Consider the following 19059-nt stretch of genomic DNA (forward strand, 5'->3'; position numbering starts at 1 on the left):
ATTTTCAAGAAGAGCAGGGAAGTTTTCCTCATTGCCCCAGACAACATTCACCATCAGCCAACATCACTGAAGCAGGTTATTTGGTTATTAACTCATTCTTGCCTATGGAACCCTGGTGTTTGAGTGCAAACAGACTGCCCACTGTACAACGGCAAGGGCACGTCAAAGGGATGCCATTGGCTGTGACGTATTTCAGGATGTTCTGAATTTGCGAAAGGGGTACATAAATCCCTTTTCTTTTGTTTCTCCTTTGTTTGGGTTAAGACTGTACAGGAATATTGAGGGGGTAGATTCTTTGTGTCATTATTTTGAGTGGGGAATATCAGACGGTCCCAAACTTGAAGCTGGATGGTACAGCTCTCCCCACCACCCTTGCCTATTTCCAATCAGGCAACTGGAATTAGCTCTGAATCTGAGTCCGTGTATTCCACCTCCTGGCCTGCCAACTCAAAATCCCTTCTTTACGGAAAGCTGGTAAAACATGCTGTGCCCAGACTTCAGAACCAACGCCAAAGAAGGCGCTCCAGACGCCAGTGAACATAGTCACAGGGATCGGATGATCAATATGCTCAGTGTCTATTATACACCAAAGTTTACACAATGAATCTGTCAAGGGCCAGTTCCAACAATGTTAGCATGAGGACTTTGAAGCTGATGGATTCTCCTGGCTAATTCCTTGTTTGCCTGCATTAGCCGCCAGGCTAACCTATGAGTTCTCTAATTTCCGAAGCAGATGTCACAATTCCCTGGATCTAATTTCACATTCTCAGTGAAATCGCCCTTCCTTCTTTAATTCTCATATGAAAGCCCATTTTGGTGATGTCCTGTGACTCATTGCCAAACGGAATTCCAGTGGCCTTCAGCTGGGCCAGAATCAGGTTCATGATGTGCTGAATTGGGACCGATCCAAGCGCTTAGGAGCCTGAATATGTCGAGTGTTTCAACCAGACATGCCCCCACACAGAGCATATAAGATTACCTTTCCCGTGCTGCCATCTTATACGTGGAAATTCCCAGCCAATGGCATCAATCAGATTGATTTCTCGGGCGTCATTCTCCGACCCCCCGCCGGGTCGGAGAATGGCCGTTGGCCGCCGTGAATCCCGCCCCCGCCCCCGCCGAAGTCTCCGAAGGGAGAAAAGTCGGCGGGGCGTTAATGGCGCCGCTGCCGCGGAGAATGTCACGGTTCTGCGCAAGGCAGCCAATTTTCGGCCTGCCGATATTCTCCCTTCCGGATGGGCCGAAGTCCCGTCGACGTGATGACCGTTCACGTCGACGTCAATCAAACCTCCTTTTCATCGGCGTGACCCGGTGCTCCAGGCTCACGCCGACCAGCGAGGAGGTGAGTGACGGCCTGGGGGGTTGGCTCTGGGCAGGAAATGGCGTGGCCGCAGACTGATTGCCTGAGGAGAGGTGTGTCTCGGCTTGTGTGTGTGTGCGGCGGGGGGGGGGGGGGGGGGGGGGGGGGGGGGTGGCTAGAGTAGGCTGGGCTCCGGGGGAGTGCCGGGAGGGGGTCCGTGCCGGGGTGGAGGTTGGGGGTTGTGGAGGGGGTCCGTGCCGGGGTGGAGGTTGGGGGGGGTCCGTGCTGGGGTGGAGGTTGGGGGTTGGGGAGGGGGTCCGTGCCGGGGTGGAGGTTGGGGGGGGGTCCGTGCTGGGGTGGAGGTTGGGGGGGGGTCCGTGCTGGGGTGGAGGTTGGGGGTTGGGGGGGGGTCCGTGCCGGGGTGGGTGATGGGAGGGCAAATGAGTTGGTCTGGCGCTGGCACTGGCTCATGGCCTCCTGTGAGAGGGCAGCCATTTCCTGGGCCACAGACGCCGCCTGCACGGAAGGCCCCAGGCCTCGCAAACCGTTCCCCATGTCTGACACCGTCGCACCCATTGCCTCCACCGCGGACGCCACCCGTGCGGTGTCAGCCTGGGTGGCACGCATGACCGGGACCACTCCCAGCTCCTGGACGCGGGTGGACTCCTCCACCTGCGACCGCAGCCGCCGCAAGCCACCCGTCACCCTATTCGCTCGTCTCCGTGTCGGTGGTTGCATCGGATCTATGTGTGGGTGTGGTAACTGCAGGAACCCGGGATCCATCTGGGCGGCAGATGTTCGCTTGGCCTGGGCTGCCCTCCGACCGCCCGGTCCCTCTGCTGCTCCTACCTCCACCTGCTGTACCGGGACGGCTGTGTTGTGCGCACCAGTGAGTGTACCAGACGCCTCATCACTAAAGTGCCCAACCGTGGTGAGTGTTTCTGCGATGGTGGAGGGTGTTGGTGACAGCAGTGGCGTTGTGTCGTGCTCTTCGTCCCACTCTGAGTCCATGGCACTTTGGGGTGGGGGTTCGTCTCCACCCATCCACTCTGAGTCACTGTCCGGTATTTCGTCTTCCCGGGTAGGGGTGTCCTGGGTAGTGCTGTCCCGGGTAGTGCTGTCCCGGGTAGGGGTGTCCTGGGTAGTGGTGTCCCGGGTAGGGGTGTCCTGGATAGTGGTGTCCTGGGTGGTGGTGTCCTGGCTCGGATGTGACGGGGGCCTGTGGCTGCCCCCCTCATCGCTGGGTGGTCGCTCCCGCACGTGACGGGGGTGTCGTCTCCCTGTTGCTCCAGGTCTCTCCGTCTCCCGTGGTCTCCGAGGGGCATCCTGCGGGCGTCGCATGCTGGAGGGTTCGGGTCTCTCCGTCTCCCGTGGTCTCCGAGGGGCATCCTGCGGGCGTCGCATGCTGGAGGGTTCGGGTCTCTCCGTCTCCCGTGGTCTCCGAGGGGCATCCTGCGGGCGTCGCATGCTGGAGGGTGCGGGTCTCTCCGTCTCCCGTGGTCTCCGAGGGGCATCCTGCGGGCGGTCTGCATCTGCGGGGATGGGTGCCTGGACGTTTGGTCCTGCGATACACAATGAAGCATGCATGGTTAGACATCAGGCAGTGATCAGGTGATACGGGAGAGGGGGATATAGGGGAGGGGGGATATGGGGACGGGCTGTTGGTGGCTCACTTGCTCGTGGGGCCCCGACCTCTGCATCAGCAACCTCCCGGTCCTCAGGTCCGCCAGCCAGTTCCAGGGCCCTTTTCTCGTGTACGGTCAGTGGCCTCTCATCAGCGGGCCCTCCTCCAGTCCTCACATGCTCCCTATTGTTGTGTGCGCGCTTCTCCTGGGGGGGGGGGGGGGTGGTGGCAGGGGTAAAAGGCAACAGTGTTAGGCAGGTATATGAATGCACGCCATCGGTTGCGCGTGCATTGCAGAGGTTAAGGTTAGGGCTGGATTCACTTGGGGATATGGGGGATATGGGGAGGGGGGGATATGGGGAATATGGGGGAGGGGGGATATGGGGGAGGGGGGAATATGGGGGATATGGGGAGGGGGGATATGGGGGATATGGGGGAGGGGGGATATGGGGGATATGGGGGAGGGGGGATATGGGGGATATGGGGGAGGGGGGATATGGGGGAGGGGGGATATGGGGGATATGGGGAGGGGGGATATGGGGGATATGGGGGAGGGGGGATATGTGGGAGGGGGGATATGGGGGAGGGGGGATATGGGGAATATGGGGGAGGGGGGATATGGGGGATATGGGGGAGGGGGGATATGGGGGAGGGGGGAATATGGGGGATATGGGGGAGGGGGGATATGGGGGATATGGGGGAGGGGGGATATGGGGAGGGGGGATATGGGGGATATGGGGGAGGGGGGATATGGGGGAGGGGGGATATGGGGGATATGGGGAAGGGGGATATGGGGGATATGGGGGAGGAGGGATATGTGGGAGGGGGGATATGGGGGAGGGGGGGATATGGGGAATATGGGGGAGGGGGGATATGGGGGATATGGGGGAGGGGGGATATGGGGGAGGGGGGAATATGGGGATATGGGGGAGGGGGGATATGGGGGATATGGGGGAGGGGGGGATATGGGGAGGGGGGATATGGGGGAGGGGGGATATGGGGGAGGGGGGGGGGATATGGGGGAAGGGGGATATGGGGGAGAGGGGATATGGGGGATATGGGGGACGCTCACCCTGCCTGCTCTGACGAGGTCGTTCACCTTCTTGTGGCACTGGGTGCCTGTCCGTGGTGTTAGGGCCACAGCGGTGACGGCCTCTGCCACCTCCCTCCACAGACGCCGGCTGTGGCGTGGGGCAACTCTGCGGCCGTGCCCGGGATACAGGGCGTCCCTCCTCTGCTCCACCGCATCCAGGAGCGCCTCCACATCGCGTGACTCGAACCTCGGGGCTGAGCGACGGCCAGCCATCAAGTCGGGTGTTGCGGTCGGCTGTTCCGGTCGGGTGGGGGGGAGCTGCGCGGCCTTATGAGCCGTCACGCCGTGCAGCGCGTATGACGCTGCACGGCGTGAACCACTGCGCAAGCGCGGATCCCGTTACGTCGCTGCTAGCCCATTTCGGGCCGCAGACTATCGGCCCATTTTTATGACGTGACGCAAGTGGGATTTGCGCCGTTTTTTGCGCCGATCGGCGGAGTTTCCGCCGATAACGGAGAATTTCGCCCCTCATCTTTGATTTTTTTTTTAATTGTTCTTTGTGTGGGAGATGGGACATGTGGTTAGTCCATTTCTCGTCCCCAATGGGTTACCTGGTATAGTGGCCTCCCACATCTGAATAACGTGGGCAGGGGGGGGAGGCAGGGGGTGGGAAGTATCTGCGGCAGAGCCTTTGAAATCCAGCACAACAGTGACTGACGGAAAACAGAGCCAAGTCCTGGCATTTCAGCCAGAATCTAAAACTAAACATTCAGACGCACCTTTCCTAGTTTCATAAAAATGTACAGCGCATGTAGAGGCTATTTGGTCCATCAGGCCTATGCTGGCTCTTTGAAAGACTTAACCAATTAGCCCCACTCCCTGCACTTTCCTTCACAAGTGATGAGTGAGAATGCAAACTCCTTCAATCAGTACAGACACTTCTCTGTTGCCAGCCAGTCAATGCAGCACAGGCTCTTGTGACACCCATTCACAGATAAACCACCAGGGGACATTATACCACCTGCTCATTGCACAACCCTGGAACAGACTCCTCTTAATCACATCTAATGTCAGACGTTCTTGCCAATGAGGAAAATTACTAGTTAGTCTGAGAGAAAGAAGTTCCACACAAGCACATACACACAAATACACTCTCACACTCACAAACACATGTACATACACACACACATACACGTACATGCACAAGCACACACACACACACCACACACATGTACATACACAAACAAACATACACACATATACACGCACACACACACACTTAAACACACAGATGCATACTCATACCACACACACACACTCACACACACATACACACTCTCAAGCACACGCACATTCATGCACACGTGCACACAAAGACATACACACACACACGCACATAAACATACACACGTGCACACATGAACACACACAGGCGCAAACACACATATACCTACACATACATACATGCACACACACATAGACGCATGCACACACATCCTCGCACACAGACACACTTGCATACACGTGCACACACCTATGCACAGACACACATACACATGTGCACACACACATGCATATACACACACACAAACATGCATGCACACACACACAAACATGCATGCACACATACACACATACACACACATGTACATACACACATATACACACATGCACACACACACATGCACACTCACATGTGTGCACACATACATGCACAAACATGCATGCATGCACACATACATACACACAGATACTCGTGCGCACACACATACACACACAGACACTCACACACATATATACACGCATGCACATTCACACACACACAGACATATGCACATGCTCACACACAAGCGCACACACAAATACCTGCACAAAAACACACACACACACACACAAACACACATACCCACATACACCCACCCACACATAACCACACACACACTAATACACGCACATACACATGCATACACACACCACACACTCTCAAGCACACACACTTGCGCGCACACACACACATGCATGTACATATACTCACATGTACACACACATACAGACACACACACACATATTCACACAAGCACATACACACGCACGCGCACACATACAAACACACACGCATGCACACACACATACTCATACACACACATACACGCACACACTTGCACACACACACACACAACTGCACACACATACATGAACACACACACATGCGTACACACACATACACATGCATACATGCACACACAAGCACGCACACACTCGCACACATACACGCACACACACACACACCACACACACTCGTACACACACACATATACATGAACACAGGCACATACACACACATGCGCGCACATACGCATGCACACACATACACGCACAAAAACTAGCACACATACATGCACATGAAAACTCGTGCACAGGCGCGCGCGCACACATGCGCACACACCTACGTGCACATCAATATGAATACACACATACACACGCACATACACACATGCAAACCCACACACACATGCACATACATATAGACACACAAACATACACACATACTCGAACACACATGCATGCACACCTACACACATACACGCACCCACACACATACACACACAAACATGCACACTCACATACATACACACACATATGCGCATACACACATACATGCATACACATACATTTGCACACATACACGCACACTCTCGCACAGGCCGCACACACACACACATTCACACATACTTATGTGCACACAAATATACACACTCGCACACGCACACATACATGAACACAATCACACACACATATACACACATGTATACACATGCACACACGCACATGGACACATGCACACACACATAAATGTGCACACATGTACATGCAAACACACGCACACATACATGCATGCGCACACATATACACACACATATACATGCATGCACATAAGCACACACATACATGCACACATACACACGCACACATTGTGGAAGGGAAATTAATGAGTTGCCAATTTAGAAGCATGGTGGGAAATGCTTGACGATAGTTAACACTGCTTTTTAACGAAAATGCGGAAATACTCTGGTCTTGGGCTTATTATGAAAACACATTGCCCTCCGAAAGATAACAAAATGTGTACTTGAATTGTTTTTAGCCAAGGGCAAGAACATACGTACTACGTATTTCATCTTGTGTACCTTCCAAGGTCTATTTAATATAAACATGGCTGTTTACTTCAAACTGTTATTTCAGACTATAAAAAATATGCTTCCTTCAATCGAATCTCCGAGTGCAGTGCACTGGCTTTGCAGCTGGAACACTCTCTCTCCGCAAATATATTTGTGTAAATAAATTTCCTTAAATTGAACCTTGAGGAATTTGTCTTTATTATGATTTCCACGACACACACACACTCATGTGCACACGCACACATACATACACATGCACACGCACGTACACACACACATGCGGACACACACATAGACGCACACACAGATACCCACACACACACACACCCACATATGCACTCGCACACACTTGCACACACACGTACACACACATACACCACACACAAACTGCACATACACACACACCCATACACACTCACATGACACACACATATATACACACACACACTCACATGCACAAACACACACATACACTTGCACACACGCATGCACATGCACCCACATACGCACATACATACATGCACACATACACATGCACAGACACACACATACACACACACTCACACACACATTCTCATGTGCACACATACAAACATGCAAAAAAGGATGTTCCTAATAAGTATAAAATACTCATCTGTTATGAATGAACAGCAATCATTGTGCTTGAACAATCTGGCATGTCCGATGGAAAGTTTTTTTTCTTAGAGAAAGGCTGGAATAATACTGGATCATTACTGATCAACCCTCAGCATTTGGACAGAGTTCATGGGAATTAAAAGAATTACAGAACATGGATTCTCGAGTGCTGGCGTTCCATTTAAAGGGGAAAAAACACGGTCACGACTTAACGCCCCCCAAAAAAAGAGACCCGTTTTGGTCAGCCCTGAGAAAGGACACTGCTATCAAACGGGACATTGTATCTTTCTTGGTCTCAGCAGGAACGTCCCACCGAGGAATGCCCCAACCTCAATCCCTGCACTGACCAGCTCAGCTCATCAGCGCAGGAAGAAGTCGGGACTCCATTTTTAAACGTCACCCCGATCTCTCAACCCGCCTCATACTCCCCACCGTGCCCTGCCTCCCCCCACCCCCCCCCCCCCCCCCCCACCCAACCCCAATGTCTCAACTTACCTCTAAGGAGATCCTCGAACACCCAAGGGCAGGACACTCCAGGGTCCAATACCTGGCACAGGCAACCTGGCACCTTGGCACAGCCAGCCTGCCACAATGGCAGTGCCCCTGCCAGCCTGGAAGTGGGTACCTTGGCAGTGCCCAGGTGGGAGTACCAAGGTGCCAGGGTGGCAGCGGGAGTGCCAGCGGACCATCCTCACAGAGCCTGACCACACGGGGCACCGATGGCCTGTTGAACCCCCCCCCTCAAGACTCCGTGACGCCAGGTCCACCTTTGAGTGGATCAGTGCTAAACGGCGCCATGGTGAGGTTTCCCAGGTGGGGGTTTTCATTCCGCGGCCTCGGACGAATTCATATTTCGATGCGCTTGACTGCTCACTTTAACAGGTTAATCTGGATCCTGCCCAGTGAGGGCGAGACCCAGATCGCGGCGTCTCGCGAGGTCCCGTAAGATCCCACAAGGCATTCCGAGCATCACAAATCTGGCGATGGGCCTCTTGTGGGATTTAATGGCCTCATCGCTTCACTGAGTCGGGTATGACAAGGCCGTTCGATCATGTCCCATGAGTAAGTGGGCACACAAAGCAAGGTGTCCATCACCTGAGAGAGGAGGGTTAACCCATTGAGCGATATCCTCCACAGTAACTCACATGTAAAGTATTAAACCCACTTCAGGGCCAGCGCTCGTCCTCTCGGTTGATGAGGTCATGGATGTGCTGCAATATGGGTGCTGCATTGTGGGGGTGCTGTATTGTGGGGGTGCTGTATTGTGGGGGTGCTGCATTGTGGGGGTGCTGTATTGTGGGGGTGCTGTATTGTGGGGGTGCTGCATTGTGGGGGTGCTGTATTGTGGGGGTGCTGTATCGTGGGGGTGTTATATTGTGGGGGTGCTGTACTGTGGGGGTGCTGTATTGTGGGGGACTGTATTGTGGGGGTGCTGTATTGTGGGGGTGTTATATTATTGGGGTGCTGTATTGTGGGGGTGCTGTATTGTGGGGGGGTTATATTGTGGGGGTGCTGTATTGTGGGGGTGGTGTATTGTGGGGGTGGTGTATTGTCGGGGTGCTGTATTGTGGGGGTGTTATATTGTGGGGGTGCTATATTGTGGGGGTTCTGTATTGTGGGGGTGCTGTATTGTGGGGGTGTTGTATTGTGGGGGTGCTGTATTGTGGGGGTGCTGTATTGTGGGGGTGTTATATTGTGGGGGTGCTGTACTGTGGGGGTGCTGTATTGTGGGGGACTGTATTGTGGGGGTGCTGTATTGTGGGGGTGTTATATTGTGGGGGTGCTGTATTGTGGGGGTGGTGTATTGTGGGGGTGGTGTATTGTCGGGGTGCTGTATTGTGGGGGTGTTATATTGTGGGGGTGCTATATTGTGGGGGTGTTGTATTGTGGGGGTGCTGTATTGTGGGGGTGTTATATTGTGGGGGTGCTGTATTGTGGGGGTGTTGTATTGAAAGGGTGCTGTATTGTGGGGGTGCTGTATTGTGGGTGTGTTGTATTGTGGGGATGTTGTATTGTGGGGGTGCTGCATTGTGGGGGTGCTGTATTGTGGGCGTGCTGTATTGTGGGGGTGCTGCATTGTGGGGGTGTTGTATTGTGGGGGTGCAGTATTGTGGGGGTGCTGTATTGTGGGGATGCTGTACTGTGGGGGTGCTGTATTGTGGGGGTGCTGTATCGTGGGGGTGCTGTATTGTGGGGATGTTGTATTGTGGGGGTGTTGTATTGTGGGGATGTTGTATTGTGGGGGTGCTGTATCGTGGGGGTGCTGTATTGTGGGGCTGTTGTATTGTGGGGGTGTTGTATTGTGGGGGTGCTGTATTGTGGGGGTGCTGTATTGTGGGGGGGCTGTATTGTGGGGGTGTTGTATTGTGGGGGTGTTGTATTGTGGGGATGTTGTATTGTGGGGGTGCTGCATTGTGGGGGTGTTGTATTGTGGGGGTGCTGTATTGTGGGGGTGTTGTATTGTTGGATGTTGTATTGTGGGGGTGCTGTATTGTGGGGGTGTTGTATTGTGGGGGTGCTGTATTGTGGGGGTGCTTCATTGTGGGGGTGCTGCATTGGGGAGGTGCTGCATTGTGGGGGTGCTGTACTGTGGGGGTGTTGTATTGTGGGGGTGCTGTATTGTGAGGGTGTTGTATTGTGGGGGTGCTGTATTGTGGGGGTGCTGTATTGTGGGGGTGTTGTATTGTGGGGATGTTGTATTGTGGGGGTGCTGCATTGTGGGGGTGTTGTATTGTGGGGGTGCTGTATTGTGGGGATGCAGTACTGTGGGTGTGCTGTATTGTGGGGGTGCTGCATTGTGGGGGTGCTGCATTGGGGAGGTGCTGCATTGTGGGGGTGCTGTATTGTGGGCGTGCTGTATTGTGGGGATGCAGTACTGTGGGTGTGCTGTATTGTGGGGGTGCTGCATTGTGGGGGTGCTGCATTGGGGAGGTGCTGCATTGTGGGGGTGCTGTACTGTGGGGGTGTTGTATTGTGGGGGTGCTGTATTGTGGGGGTGTTGTATTGTGGGGGTGCTGTATTGTGGGGGTGCTGCATTGTGGGGGTGCTGCATTGGGGAGGTGCTGCATTGTGGGGGTGCTGTACTGTGGGGTTGTTGTATTGTGGGGGTGCTGTATTGTGGGGGTGTTGTATTGTGGGGGTGTTGTATTGAGGGTGTGCTGTATTGTTGGGGTGCTGTATTGTGGGGGTGCTGTATTGAGGGGGTGCTGCATTGTGGGGGTGCTGTATTGTGGGGGTGCTGCATTGTGGGGGTGTTGTATGGTGGGGGTGCTGTATTGTGGGGGTGCTGTATTGTGGTGGTGTTATATTGTGGGGGTGCTGCATGGTGGGGGTGTTGTATGGTTGGGGTGTTGTATGGTGGGGGTGCTGTATTGTGGGGGTGCTGTATTGTGGGGTTGCTGTACTGAGGGGGTGCTGTATTGTGGGGGTGCTGTATTGTGGGGGTGTTGTATTGTGGGGGTGCTGTATTGTGGGGGTGCTGTATTGTGGGGGTGCTGTATTGTGGGGATGTTGTATTGTGGGGATGTTGTATTGTGGGGGTGCTGCATTGTGGGGGTGTTGTATTGTGGGGCTGCTGTATTGTGGGGGTGCTGTATTGTGGGGGTGCTGTATTGTGGGGGTGTTGTATTGTGGGGATGTTGTATTGTGGGGGTGCTGCATTGTGGGGGTGCTGTATTGTGGGGGTGCTGCATTGTGGGGGTGTTGTATTGTGGGGATGTTGTATTGTGGGGGTGCTGTATTGTGGGGGTGTTGTATTGTGGGGTGCTGTATTGTGGAGGTGCTGCATTGTGGGGGTGCTGCATTGGGGAGGTGCTGCATTGTGGGGGTGCTGTACTGTGGGGGTGTTGTATTGTGGGGGTGCTGTATTGTGGGGGTGCTGTATTGTGGGGGTGCTGTATTGTGGGGGTGTTGTATTGTGGGGATGTTGTATTGTGGGGGTGCTGCATTGTGGGGTTGTTGAATTGTGGGGGTGCTGTATTGTGGGGGTGCTGTATTGTGGGGATGCTGTACTGTGGGGGTGCTGTATTGTGGGGGTGCTGCATTGTGGGGGTGCTGCATTGGGGAGGTGCTGCATTGTGGGGGTGCTGTACTGTGGGGGTGTTGTATTGTGGGGGTGCTGCATTGTGGGGGTGCTGCATTGGGGAGGTGCTGCATTGTGGGGGTGCTGTACTGTGGGGGTGTTGTATTGTGGGGGTGCTGTATTGTGGGGGTGCTGTATTGAGGGGGTGCTGTATTGTGGGTGTGCTGTATTGTAGGGGTGCTGTATTGAGGGGGTGCTGTATTGTGGGGGTGCTGTATTGTGTGGGTGCTGTATTGAGGGGGTGCTGCATTGTGGGGGTGTTATATTGTGGGGGTGCTGTATTGAGGGGGTGCTGTATTGTGGGGGTGCTGTATTGTGGGGGTGCTGTATTGAGGGGGTGCTGTATTGTGGGGGTGCTGTATTGTGGGGGTGCTGCATTGTGGGGGTGTTATATTGTGGGGGTGCTGTATTGAGGGGGTGCTGTATTGTGGGGGTGCTGTATTGTGGGGGTGTTGTATTGTGGGGGTGTTGTATTGTGGGGGTGGTGTATTGTGGGGGTGGTGTATTGTCGGGGTGCTGTATTGTGGGGGTGTTAAATTGTAGGGGTGCTGTATTGTGGGGGTGTTGTATTGTGGGGGTGCTGTATTGTGGGGGTGCTGTATTGTGGGGGTGCTGTATTGTGGGGGTGCTGTATTGTGGGGGTGTTGTATTGTGGGGGTGTTGTATTGTGGGGGTGGTGTATTGTCGGGGTGCTGTATTGTGGGGGCGCTGTATTGTGCGGGTGCTGTATTGTGGGGGTGGTGTATTGTGGGGGTGTTGTATTGTGGGGGTGCTGTATTGTGGGGGTGCTGTATTGTGGAGGTGCTGTATTGTGGGGGTGTTGTATTGTGGGGGTGCTGCATCGTCGGGGTGCTGTATCGTGGGGGTGCTGTACTGCGGAGGTGCTGTATCGTGGGGGTGCTGCATCATCGGGGTGCTGTATCGTGGGGGTGCTGTATTGTGGGGGTGCTGCATTGTGGGGGTGCTGTATTGTGGGGGTGCTGCATTGTGGGGGTGTTGTATTGTGGGGGTGTTGTATTGTGGGGGTGCTGTATTGTGGGGGTGCTGTATTGTGGGGGTGCTGTACTGTGGGGGTGCTGTATTGTGGGGGTGCTGTATTGTGGGGGTGCTGCATTGTGGGGGTGCTGTATTGTGGGGGTGTTGTATTGTGAGGGTGTTGTATTGTGGGGATGCTGTATTGTGGGGGTGCTGTATTGTGGGGGTGTTGTATTGTGGGGGTGCTGTATTGTGGGGGTGCTGTATTGTGGGGGTGCTGTATTGTGGGGGTGTTGTATTGAGGGGGTGCTGTATTGTGGGGGTGCTGTATTGTGGGGGTGCTGCATTGTGGGGGTGTTGTATTGAGGGGGTGCTGTATTGTGGGGGTGCAGTATTGTGGGGGTGCTGTATTGTGGGGGTGTTGTATTGTGGGGGTGCTGTATTGTGGGGGTGCTGTATTGTGGGGGTGTTGTATTGTGGGGGTGCTGTATTGTGGGGTTGCTGCATTGTGGGGGTGCTGTATTGTGGGGGTGTTGTATTGTGGGGGTGCTGTATTGTGGGGGTGCTGTATTGTGGGGGTGCTGTATTGTGGGGGTGCTGTATTGTGGGGGTGCTGTAATTTGGGGGTGTTGTATTGTGGGGGTGCTGTATTGTGGGGGTGCTGTATTGTGGGGGTGTTGTATTGTGGGGTTGCTGCATTGTGGGGGTGCTGTATTGTGGGGGTGCTGCATTGTGGGGGTGTTGTATTGTGGGGGTGCTGTATTGTGGGGGTGTTGTATTGTGGGGGTGTTGTATTGTGGGAGTGCTGTATTGTTGGGGTGTTGTATTGTGGGGGTGCTGTATTGTGAGTGTGTTGTATTGTGGGGGTGCTGTATTGTGGGGGTGTTGTATTGTGGGGGTGCTGTATTGTGGGGGTGTTGTATTGTGGGGGTGCTGTATTGTGGGTGTGCTGCATTGTGGGGGTGTTGTATTGTGGGGGTGCTGTATTGTAGGGGTGCTGTATTGTGGGGGTGGTGTATTGTGGGGGTGCTGTATTGTGGGGGTGTTGTATTGTGGGGGTGCTGCATTTTGGGGGTGCTGTATTGTGGGTGTGCTGTATTGTGGGGGTGCAGTATTGTGGGGATGCTGTACTGTGTGGGTGCTGTATTGTGGGGGTGCTGCATTGTGGGGGTGCTGCATTGGGGAGGTGCTGCATTGTGGGGTGCTGTACTGTGGGGGTGTTGTATTGTGGGGGTGCTGTATTGTGGGGGTGTTGTATTGTGGGTGTGCTGCATTGTGGGGGTGTTGTATTGTGGGGGCGCTGTATTGTAGGGGTGCTGTATTGTGGGGGTGGTGTATTGTGGGGGTGCTGTATTGTGGGGGTGTTGTATTGTGGGGGTGTTGTATTGTGGGGGTGCTGTATTGTGGGGGTGCTGCAATGTGGGGGTGCTGTATTGTGTGGGTGCTGCATTGTTGGGGTGTTGTATGCTGGGGGTGCTGTATTGTGGGGGTGTTGTATTGTGGGAGTGTTGTATTGTGGGGGTGTTGTATTGTGGGGGTGCTGTATTGTGGGGGTGTTGTATTGTGGGGGTGGTGTATTGTGGGGGTGGTGTATTGTCGGGGTGCTGTATTGTGGGGGTGTTAAATTGTGGGGGTGCTGTATTGTGGGGGTGTTGTATTGTGGGGGTGCTGTATTGTGGGGGTGCTGTATTGTGGGGGTGCTGTATTGTGGAGGTGTTGTATTGTGGGGGTGTTGTATTGTAGGGGTGGTGTATTGTCGGGGTGCTGTATTGTGGGGGTGCTGTATTGTGGGGGTGGTGTATTGTGGGGGTGGTGTATTGTGGGGGTGTTGTATTGTGGGGGTGCTGTATTGTGGGGGTGCTGCATTGTGGGGGTGTTGTATTGTGGGGATGTTGTATTGTGGGGGTGCTGTATTGTGGGGGTGTTGTATTGTGGGTGCTGTATTGTGGGGGTGCTGCATTGTGGGGGTGCTGCATTGGGGAGGTGCTGCATTGTGGGGGTGCTGTACTGTGGGGGTGTTGTATTGTGGGGGTGCTGTATTGTGGGGGTGCTGTATTGTGGGGGTGCTGTATTGTGGGGGTGTTGTATTGTGGGGATGTTGTATTGTGGGGGTGCTGCATTGTGGGGGTGTTGAATTGTGGGGGTGCTGTATTGTGGGGGTGCTGTATTGTGGGGATGCTGTACTGTGGGGGTGCTGTATTGTGGGGGTGCTGCATTGTGGGGGTGCTGCATTGGGGAGGTGCTGCATTGTGGGGGTGCTGTACTGTGGGGGTGTTGTATTGTGGGGGTGCTGCATTGTGGGGGTGCTGCATTGGGGAGGTGCTGCATTGTGGGGGTGCTGTACTGTGGGGGTGTTGTATTGTGGGGGTGCTGTATTGTGGGGGTGCTGTATTGAGGGGGTGCTGTATTGTGGGTGTGCTGTATTGTAGGGGTGCTGTATTGAGGGGGTGCTGTATTGTGGGGGTGCTGTATTGTGTGGGTGCTGTATTGAGGGGGTGCTGCATTGTGGGGGTGTTATATTGTGGGGGTGCTGTATTGAGGGGGTGCTGTATTGTGGGGGTGCTGTATTGTGGGGGTGCTGTATTGAGGGGGTGCTGTATTGTGGGGGTGCTGTATTGTGGGGGTGCTGCATTGTGGGGGTGTTATATTGTGGGGGTGCTGTATTGAGGGGGTGCTGTATTGTGGGGGTGTTGTATTGTGGGGGTGTTGTATTGTGGGGGTGGTGTATTGTGGGGGTGGTGTATTGTCGGGGTGCTGTATTGTGGGGGTGTTAAATTGTAGGGGTGCTGTATTGTGGGGGTGTTGTATTGTGGGGGTGCTGTATTGTGGGGGTGCTGTATTGTGGGGGTGCTGTATTGTGGGGGTGCTGTATTGTGGGGGTGTTGTATTGTGGGGGTGTTGTATTGTGGGGGTGGTGTATTGTCGGGGTGCTGTATTGTGGGGGCGCTGTATTGTGCGGGTGCTGTATTGTGGGGGTGGTGTATTGTGGGGGTGTTGTATTGTGGGGGTGCTGTATTGTGGGGGTGCTGTATTGTGGAGGTGCTGTATTGTGGGGGTGTTGTATTGTGGGGGTGCTGCATCGTCGGGGTGCTGTATCGTGGGGGTGCTGTACTGCGGAGGTGCTGTATCGTGGGGGTGCTGCATCATCGGGGTGCTGTATCGTGGGGGTGCTGTATTGTGGGGGTGCTGCATTGTGGGGGTGCTGTATTGTGGGTGTGTTGTATTGTGGGGGTGTTGTATTGTGGGGGTGCTGTATTGTGGGGGTGCTGTATTGTGGGGGTGCTGTACTGTGGGGGTGCTGTATTGTGGGGGTGCTGTATTGTGGGGGTGCTGCATCGTGGGGGTGCTGTATTGTGGGGGTGTTGTATTGTGAGGGTGTTGTATTGTGGGGATGCTGTATTGTGGGGGTGTTGTATTGTGGGGGTGCTGTATTGTGGGGGTGCTGTATTGTGGGGGTGCTGTATTGTGGGGGTGTTGTATTGTGGGGGTGCTGTATTGTGGGGGTGCTGTATTGTGGGGGTGCTGCATTGTGGGGGTGTTGTATTGAGGGGGTGCTGTATTGTGGGGGTGCAGTATTGTGGGGGTGCTGTATTGTGGGGGTGTTGTATTGTGGGGGTGCTGTATTGTGGGGGTGCTGTATTGTGGGGGTGTTGTATTGTGGGGGTGCTGTATTGTGGGGTTGCTGCATTGTGGGGGTGCTGTATTGTGGGGGTGTTGTATTGTGGGGGTGCTGTATTGTGGGGGTGCTGTATTGTGGGGGTGCTGTATTGTGGGGGTGCTGTAATTTGGGGGTGTTGTATTGTGGGGGTGCTGTATTGTGGGGGTGCTGTATTGTGGGGGTGTTGTAATGTGGGGTTGCTGCATTGTGGGGGTGCTGTATTGTGGGGGTGCTGCATTGTGGGGGTGTTGTATTGTGGGGGTGCTGTATTGTGGGGGTGTTGTATTGTGGGGGTGTTGTATTGTGGGAGTGCTGTATTGTTGGGGTGTTGTATTGTGGGGGTGCTGTATTGTGAGTGTGTTGTATTGTGGGGGTGCTGTATTGTGGGGGTGTTGTATTGTGGGGGTGCTGTATTGTGGGGGTGTTGTTTTGTGGGGGTGCTGTATTGTGGGTGTGCTGCATTGTGGGGGTGTTGTATTGTGGGGGTGCTGTATTGTAGGGGTGCTGTATTGTGGGGGTGGTGTATTGTGGGGGTGCTGTATTGTGGGGGTGTTGTATTGTGGGTGTGCTGCATTTTGGGGGTGCTGTATTGTGGGTGTGCTGTATTGTGGGGGTGCAGTATTGTGGGGATGCTGTACTGTGGGGGTGCTGTATTGTGGGGGTGCTGCATTGTGGGGGTGCTGCATTGGGGAGGTGCTGCATTGTGGGGGTGCTGTACTGTGGGGGTGTTGTATTGTGGGGGTGCTGTATTGTGGGGGTGTTGTATTGTGGGTGTGCTGCATTGTGGGGGTGTTGTATTGTGGGGGCGCTGTATTGTAGGGGTGCTGTATTGTGGGGGTGGTGTATTGTGGGGGTGCTGTATTGTGGGGGTGTTGTATTGTGGGGGTGTTGTATTGTGGGGGTGCTGTATTGTGGGGGTGCTGCAATGTGGGGGTGCTGTATTGTGTGGGTGCTGCATTGTGGGGGTGTTGTATGCTGGGGGTGCTGTATTGTGGGGGTGTTGTATTGTGGGAGTGTTGTATTGTGGGGGTGTTGTATTGTGGTGGGGTGCTGTATTGTGGGGGTGTTGTATTGTGGGGGTGGTGTATTGTGGGGGTGGTGTATTGTCGGGGTGCTGTATTGTGGGGGTGTTAAATTGTGGGGGTGCTGTATTGTGGGGGTGTTGTATTGTGGGGGGTGCTGTATTGTGGGGGTGCTGTATTGTGGGGGTGCTGTATTGTGGAGGTGTTGTATTGTGGGGGTGTTGTATTGTAGGGGTGGTGTATTGTCGGGGTGCTGTATTGTGGGGGTGCTGTATTGTGGGGGTGGTGTATTGTGGGGGTGGTGTATTGTGGGGGTGTTGTATTGTGGGGGTGCTGTATTGTGGGGGTGCTGTATTGTGGAGGTGCTGTATTGTGGGGGTGTTGTATTGTGGGGGTGCTGCATCGTCGGGGTGCTGTATCGTGGGGGTGCTGTATTGTGGAGGTGCTGTATCGTGGGGGTGCTGCATCGTCGGGGTGCTGTATCGTGGGGGTGCTGTATTTTGGGGGTGCTGCATTGTGGGGGTGCTGTATTGTGGGGGTGCTGTATTGTGGGGGTGCTGCATTGTGGGGGTGCTGCATTGTGGGGATGTTGTATTGTGGGGGTGTTGTATTGTGGTGGTGTTGTATTGTGCGGGTGCTGTATTGTGGGGGTGTTGTATTGTGGGGGTGTTGTATTGTGGGGGTGCTGTATTGCGGGGGTGCTGTATTGTGGGGGTGCTGTATTGTGGGGGTGCTGCATTGTGGGGGTGTTGTATTGTGGGGGTGTTGTATTGTGGGGGTGTTGTATTGTGGGGGTGCTGTATTGTGGGGGTGCTGTATTGTGGGGGTGCTGCATTGTGGGGGTGCTGCATTGTGGGGATGTTGTATTGTGGGGGTGTTGTATTGTGGTGGTGTTGTATTGTGCGGGTGCTGTATTGTGGGGGTGTTGTATTGTGGGGGTGTTGTATTGTGGGGGTGCTGTATTGCGGGGGTGCTGTATTGTGGGGGTGCTGTATTGTGGGGGTGCTGCATTGTGGGGGTGTTGTATTGTGGGGGTGTTGTATTGTGGGGTGCTGTATTGTGGGGGTGTTGTATTGTGGGAATGCTGTATTGTGGGGGTGCTGTATTGTGGGGGTGTTGTATTGTGGGGGTGCTGTTTTGTGGGGGTGCTGTATTGTGGGGGTGCTGTATTGTGGGGGTGTTGTATTGTGGGGGTGCTGTATTGTGGGGGTGCTGTATTGTGGGGGTGCTGCATTGTGGGGGTGTTGTATTGAGGGGGTGCTTTATTGTGGGGGTGCTGTATTGAGGGGGTGCTGTATTGTGGGGGTGTTGTATTGTGGGGGTGCTGTATTGTGGGGGTGCTGTATTGTGGTGGTGTTGTATTGTGGGGGTGTTGTATTGTGGGAGTGCTGTATTGTGGGGGTGTTGTATTGTGGGGGTGCTGTGTTGTGGGGGTGCTGTATTGTGGTGGTGCTGTATTGTGGGGGTGCTGTATTGTGGGTGTGCTGCATTGTGGGGGTGTTGTATTGTGGGGGTGTTGCACTGTGGGGTTGCTGCACTGAGGGAGTGCTGCAC

Source organism: Scyliorhinus torazame, chromosome 16, assembly GCF_047496885.1.
Source record: "Scyliorhinus torazame isolate Kashiwa2021f chromosome 16, sScyTor2.1, whole genome shotgun sequence".
In the NCBI taxonomy this organism is placed as follows: Eukaryota; Metazoa; Chordata; class Chondrichthyes; order Carcharhiniformes; family Scyliorhinidae; genus Scyliorhinus; species Scyliorhinus torazame.